The sequence below is a fragment of the Procambarus clarkii genome, chromosome 2, assembly GCF_040958095.1.
Source record: "Procambarus clarkii isolate CNS0578487 chromosome 2, FALCON_Pclarkii_2.0, whole genome shotgun sequence".
NCBI lineage: Eukaryota > Metazoa > Arthropoda > Malacostraca > Decapoda > Cambaridae > Procambarus > Procambarus clarkii.
This window is the reverse complement of record NC_091151.1, coordinates 30,836,256-30,843,755: the sequence shown is the minus strand read 5'-3', so window position 1 is coordinate 30,843,755 and position 7,500 is coordinate 30,836,256.

Here is a 7,500-nt window from a genome sequence, read left to right as displayed (position 1 = left end):
CAAGTGATCTATCTCCTTTCTTAAAAACTGGTATCACATTAGCAACTTTCCAAAACTCTGGCACTCTGCCTGACTCTATTGATTTATTAAATATGGTTGACAGTGGGTCACAAAGCTCCTCTTTGCATTCTTTAAGCACCCTGGCAAACACTTCATCCGGCCCTGGGGATTTGTTTGGTTTGAGTTTTACTATTTGTTTAAGAACATCCTCCCTGGTAACTGCTAAACTCGTCAACCTGTCCTCGTCCCCACCCACATAGACTTGTTCGGCTGAAGGCATATTGTTAAGTTCCTCTTTAGTAAATACAGATACAAAATATTTATTAAAAATACTACTCATCTCTTCATCACTATCTGTTATTTGACCTGTCTCAGTTTTTAATGGACCTATCCTTTCCCTAGTCTTAGTACGATATAACTGAAAAAACCCTTTAGGATTTGTCTTTGCTTGCCCTGCTATGCAAACTTCATAGTTTCTTTTTGCTTTCCTTATCTCTTTGTTAACATTTCTAACCAGTTGTACGAATTCCTGTTCTAAAGTGACCTCCCCATTTTTAATCCTTTTGTACCAAGCTCTCTTTTTACCTATAAGGTTCTTCAAATTCTTTGTTATCCACTTTGGGTCATTAGTATTCGATCTATTCAATTTGTATGGTATACTACGTTCCTGTGCTTTGTTTAGAATATTCTTAAATAAGTTATATATTGAATCCACATCGAAATCCCCATTTAAGTCACCTATCGCTGGGTTCATGTCTCGCTCCAAGACCGGCCCACACCCCATACCCAAGACTTTCCAATCAATTTGACCCAAAAAATTTCTTAGGCTATTAAAATCAGCTTTTCGAAAATCTGGCACTTTAACAGAATTTTCTCCTACTGGTCTATTCCATTCTATGCTAAATCTGATTTCTTTGTGATCACTGCTCCCTAGCTCACTCCCTATTTCGATGTCATTAATTTGCGTTTCCCTGTTAGTTAACACTAAATCTAAAATATTATTTTCCCGTGTTGGTTCCTTAATGTGTTGCGTAAGAAAGCAATCGTCAATTAATTCTAGAAAATCTTTTGCTTCACTATTCCCTGTTTTGTTCAACCAGTTTATTCCGCTAAAATTGAAGTCACCCATGACATAAATACTGTTAGATCTAGATGCTCTAGATATTTCATCCCATAGATGCTTTGCTTCCATTCTGTCTAAATTTGGTGGCCTATATATTACTCCTATTATAATATTATTAGCTTTTTCGTTTAATTCAATCCAAATAGTTTCTGTGTGTGGCTCTGTTTTGATTCCCTCTTTGAGACTACATTTCAAATTGTCCCTAACATATATGGCTACTCCACCTCCTCGTCTAATATATCTATCTGTGTGAAATAGTTTAAATCCATATATTTGATATTCAGCTAATAGTTCTCTATTTTCTACATTCATCCACGTTTCGGTAAGTGCAATAATATCTATTTTTTCTGTGCAGACAAGAGCATTTAATTCGTTAATTTTATTTCTTAGACTTCTACTGTTAGTGTAATATACCCTAAGTGAATTGTTATTTTGCGGACCTTCTCTTTCCCTGATCGTTTTGCCAATTCCTTTCTCCCACAAACACATACTTTTATTACCTCCTTCCTCCAAATCAATTCCCATACCTCTATCAACTAACAGTTTAAACCCAAACAAACACCTCTAACCACTTCTTCTAACGAGTTCGCAACAGCAACAACCCCAGCTCTCGATAGATGCACCCCATCACGAGCATACATTTCATTTCTTCCATAGAAGTGTTCCCAGTTGTCTATGAAAGATATTGCATTTGATTTGCAATATCTTTCCAGCCGGCAATTGACACCAAGTGCCCTCGATATCCATTCATTTTCCACTCCCTTTCTTGGAAGAATGCCACATATGATCGGGATTCCTCCCTTGCTCCTAACTAACTCTATGGCTGTTTTATACCTCTGAATCAGTTCCTCACTCCTAACTCGACCAACATCATTTCCTCCCACGCTAATGCAAATAATGGGATTGTTCCCATTACCAGCCATAATATCATTCATGTTGTTTATAATATCACCAATGCCAGCTCCGGGATAGCAAACCCTTAACCTGTTCCCCCTATCTCTAGCACAAAACGTTCTATCCAAATACCTTATCTGGGAATCTCCCACAACCAATGTTTGCTTAGGTACCTCCTCTACTTTCTGAGGGGCCTGCGCTTCCTTTCTCTTCGTTGCTTTCCCTTTTGCGCGATCCACAGTCTCTCCACAGCACTCGTCCTCCAAAACGTCAAATGAAATAGAAGTTGCTATGGCGTTTGAAGGCGGCTTTATCAAAGTCTTCTTAAGGCCCCTGTCTTTAACAACTCTCCAAGACGAGGTCCCTTTACTGCTGGTCTCCTCCTTCGTTACTTCTCGTTGTTCTTTCAGCTGACGCACCTCCTCCCGCAGAAAGTCCAACTCTGTCCTCAGGGCTCCCACTAGAGTCACCAGGTCCTTAACTACAACTTCCATATTGCAATGATAATATAACAACACTCAGGAGCTCCGGTTAACACAACCTCTCACTGTGACTTCACCTGACCGACTGAAACCTTGCATCCCCGGTTTTACTTTCCAAGGGAAGACGCTAAAGTAGTTTGCTGGGGACACTTGTTCCATCTTGCAACGAATTTGTGTTACCATGGGGGTGCTCCGACGGAACCCCCAAAGTGATAAGCTAAGAATACCAAGAATTGGAATTACCGTAAATTCAATCATGCAACTTTCAATTATTAATTAGAGATATCACTTCACTGTATATGATTTAATACATTATCATTATAACTGCTAGCAGTCTCCGTGGTGTAGTGGTAAGACACTCGCCTGGCGTTCCGCGAGCGCTGTGTCATGGGTTCGTATCCTGGCCGGGGAGGATTTACTGGGCGCAATTCCTTAACTGTAGCCTCTGTTTAACGCAACAGTAAAATGTGTACTTGGATGAAAAAACGATTCTTCGCGGCAGGGGATCGTATTCCAGGGACCGTAGGATTAAGGACTTGCCCGAAACGCTACGCGTACTAGTGGCTGTACAAGAATGTAACAACTCTTGTATATATCTCAAAAAAAAAATATTATTTCTGTATAATAATTTTTGGTTATTCACTAATCATTATTAGTCACCATAATTAATTATCCACTTTAATTATCTATTTATTCGTTATATTGAGCTATTATGCTTCTTCATTTAAGGATTATCAATTATTGAATCACTTATTATGATTATTATTATTAATTAATTATTTGTATGAAATTTGTATGAAGGGTATGAAACCGTGTTCATCTATTACAAGAAATTAAGGACTCCATACAGCTACTCAAGGCATTTTGCCAGCAGATTGCCTACCAGCAGCAGACAGTAAATCGATAAGCTTCCATTTGTGTAAGTACTGTATTGAATATACTAATGCAATATTATATAATATAATCTAATATAATATAATATAATTGTGACAATGTCAGACCACGGAGGAAAATGAAACAGGAATTTCCTTAAGTACTTTCGTATATTAAATACATCTTCAGAAGGAATGATTTTACAGATCGAGTGATGGGTATAAATAGGCAGGAGAGAGTGGTGAAGTGAGGTGAGGTACAATACTTGGACAACGCAGACGGCCCATTGGCCCATCAGATGCACCCAATTGGCCCATCCGATGTAGCCCAATGGCTCATCTGATACAGCAGACATACAAGCATAATACATAGGTAATTATAACATAAAGAGGTAAATGTATACAATGAATTAGTGAGACAAATGTTTTTCAATGATCCTACTTAAATCGCCCTTTAGCTGATCTATTAGAAATGGATCTAAGTTATATAGACCACTGCTAATATTCAAATTACTTTCTTTGGTGATCTGTATCAAAGCAGATTCAATTATGTTTCTGTTATAGGTGCTTTTACAATTTGTTATTGAAGAAGCACTCTCCCAATCAATTTGGTGAGCTTTTTCTGACAAATGCATAAACAAAGCATTAGACAATTGGCCATGTCTTACAGAGTATTTATGTTGCGATATTCTACATTTTAAATCTTTAGATGTTTGCCCGACATAGAACTTATTACATTCCTTACAAGGTATTTTATAAATGACGCAATTATCACTACGAGGGCTGTTCCTAACTAATAGCTTACCAACAGTGTTTTCGCAGCTAAACATTACATCTATATTAAAAAGTTTCAAGGCCTTGACAATATTCTCAAACCCAGAGAAATATGGTAAACATAACACATTCTTTGGGCGAATCCTTTCACTGCATACATTATTATAATATGTACGACGTGCTTTGTTACGACAAACTTCCAAAAAATTCAGTGGGTAACAAAGCTTAAGACCAATCGAATCAATATTCTTAAATTCTTCGTCTAAGAATTTTGGACTCACAACTCGAAGAGCTCTTAGATACATTGAAGAAAAAATTGACTTTTTTACATTGTATCTATGCCCTGAAAAATAATGAACATAAGATAAATTGTTCGTAGGTTTTCTGTAAACACTAAACTTTAATGAAGAGTTTTCCCTATGAATAAGCACATCTAAGAATGGCAAACATTTATGTTTGCCATTCATTTGATATATTCTTAATCACGTGTTTATTTTCGTGATATACACACATATTATAATTGTATATACTAATGTAATATATTTTAATATAATGTAATAAAAATAATGCATAGACCTTAATGCAATAAATAAAATAACCCTCTAGGATATGTCTTTGTTTTTCTTATTTTTGAAATATGAAGTTCATAGTTTTGCTTTCCTTTCCTTTCACATTTCATGTTTAACTTTTCTGACTAGTTGGACAAAATATCATGCATACAAGGTTCTTAAGCATATTGTTATACATTTAGGGTCACTATTATCTGAGCTGATAAATTTATATTATATAGTATATTACTGTTCTATGCTAAAAATAAGTTTAAATGTTAATTATTGAATATAAAAACAATTCCTTATTACCTTGCCTGTTGCCAGATTCACATCCCAATACATGATAAGCACACCTCCCATGAAGGGTATATTGCCAACATATTTTTGCTGATAATTTAATAATTAAATTATAATAGAAATTTTTATTTTCAGATCGCAAGAGAAAGTTGGAGGCTGCAGAAGTAAATCAACTCACAGTTGAACATAGTGATTCTGTGACACCATTGACTAGAGGTCAGTAAAATTATATATATATATATATATATATATATATATATATATATATATATATATATATATATATATATATATATATATATATATATATATATATATATATATATATATATATATATATATATATATATATGTCGTACCTAGTAGCCAGAACGCACTTCTCAGCCTACTACGCAAAGCCCGATTTGCCTAATAAGCCAAGTTTCCCTGAATTAATATATTTTCTCTATTTTTTTTATGAAATGATAGAGCTACCCATTTCATTATGTATGAGGTCAATTTTTTTTTATTGGAGTTAAAATTAACGTAGATATATGACCGAACCTAACCAACCCTACCTAACCTAACCTAACCAATCTTTATAGGTTAGGTTAGGTTAAGTAGCCGAAAAAGTTAGGTTAGGTTAGGTTAGGTAGTCGAAAAACAATTATTTCATGAAAACTTGGCTTATTAGGCAAATCGGGCCTTGCATAGTAGGCTGAGAAGTGAGTTCTGGCTACTAGGTACGACATATATATATATATATATATATATATATATATACATGGCTTATTAGGCAAATCGGGCCTTGCATAGTAGGCTGAGAAGTGAGTTCTGGCTACTAGGTACGACATATATATATATATGTCGTACCTAGCAGCCAGAACTCACTTCTCAGCCTACTATGCAAGGCCCGATTTGCCTAATAAGCCAAGTTTTCCTGAATTAATATATTTTTTCTAACTTTGTTCTTATGAAATAATAAAGCTACCCATTTCATTATGTATGAGGTCAATTTTTTTTATTGGAGTTAAAATTAACGTAGATATATGACCGAACCTAACTAACCCTACCTAACCTAACCTATCTTTATAGGTTAGGTTCGGTTAGGTAGCCGAAAAAGTTAGGTTAGGTAGGTTAGATAGTCGAAAAAACATTAATTCATGAAAACTTGGCTTATTAGGCAAATCGGGCCCTGCATAGTAGGCTGAGAAGTGCGTTCTGGCTACTAGGTACGACATATATATATATATATATATATATATATATATATATATATATATATATATATATATATATATATATATATATATATATATATATATATATATATATATATATATATGTGTGTGTGTGTGTGTGTATATCACGAAAATAAACACGTGATTAAGAATGTGACAATGTCAGACCACGGAGGAAAAATGAAACAGGAAATTTCCTTAAGTACTTTCGTATATTAAATACATCTTCAGAAGGAAGGAAGGGAAGGAAGAAGACCTTCTGAAGATGTATTTAATATACGAAAGTACTTAAGGAAATTTCCTGTTTCATTTTTCCTCCGTGGTCTGACATTGTCATATATATATATATATATATATATATATATATATATATATATGCGAACAAGCCTGAATGGTCCCCAGGACAATATGCAACTGAAAACTCACACCCCAGAAGTGACTCGAACCCATACTCCCAGAAGCAACGCAACTGGTATGTACAAGACGCCTTAATCCACTTGACCATCACGACCGGACATAATGAGGTGATAGCCGAGGCTATTTGAACCACCCCACCGCCGGCACTCGGATAGTAATCTTGGGCATAGCATTTTACCAAATCACCTCATTCTTTGGGGCACACGTGAGGAACACAAATGCGAACAAGCCTGAATGGTCCCCATGACAATATGCAACTGAAAACTCCAACCCGTTCTCACACAAGACAGCACATATATGACTTAATGCTTAAAGTCAATATGTTGAATATGAATTAGTAAATATGTGATATATTCCCAGTTACTTTTTTTACCAAGGTCCAAACTCTTCCTCACTTACCAATTTACGTGTCACAGTACCCGTCCGTCAACATAGATAGAAGAATATTCGTGATTGGTTCAATTATAAGGAAAATTGTAGTTTTCAGGTCCCACATGGGTTGTGAAATTTACCTACTGTTGTCCATGCTCTTATAATATTACAGATCAGCTATATCCTATTGAAGGCTCGTAGTTTTGTTTTGAGAAATATTAGTTGTTCTTAGTAAATTATAATAAGCACTATAAATTATTACATAGAATAACAGTGCTTCACCAATCAATATTATATACCATAGTTTGGCTTTAAAAATCTTTAAAGAATGTTTTGTAGGAACGCTAACAGAAAACGATGTTACATTTGAATGTCTATGGGGTAAACTACTGCAAACAGGACAGTATTGTGTCTACTATACCAACTATAGCTAGGATGGGTATATTGTCACCTACCGCCTGTTAGGTGGGAAAGGGGTCCAATACCACCCACAGGATG